This window comes from Erythrolamprus reginae, chromosome 9 (assembly GCF_031021105.1).
Source record: "Erythrolamprus reginae isolate rEryReg1 chromosome 9, rEryReg1.hap1, whole genome shotgun sequence".
Taxonomy (NCBI): Eukaryota; Metazoa; Chordata; class Lepidosauria; order Squamata; family Dipsadidae; genus Erythrolamprus; species Erythrolamprus reginae.
In genome coordinates, this window is record NC_091958.1 from 25,049,739 (window position 1) to 25,050,046 (window position 308).

A 308-nucleotide genomic window follows, 5' to 3' on the forward strand; every position below is an offset into this window, starting at 1 on the left:
ATGTTGGGGAGGATCCCAATAGTTTGGGATTGCTGTACTTCCCAAGACAGATTGAAAAATTACAGAGTGCAGATTTCGGATAGGGAAGAAAAACACTCAATTTACAAGGCTGTGCCTTATAACTCTTAGCAAATCTTTCACAAACAGGAAAAAGAGATTTGGTGTCTTGATTTGCTGACATCTGTCTTGGGCTTAACAGGGAATCTACAACTGATTCATGCTAGCTGTGAAAAATACAAGGCAGAAAATCATTCTGATCTTTGCACGAGATATGCCAACCAACAAGCAAGATAAGGAATGAGATGGAA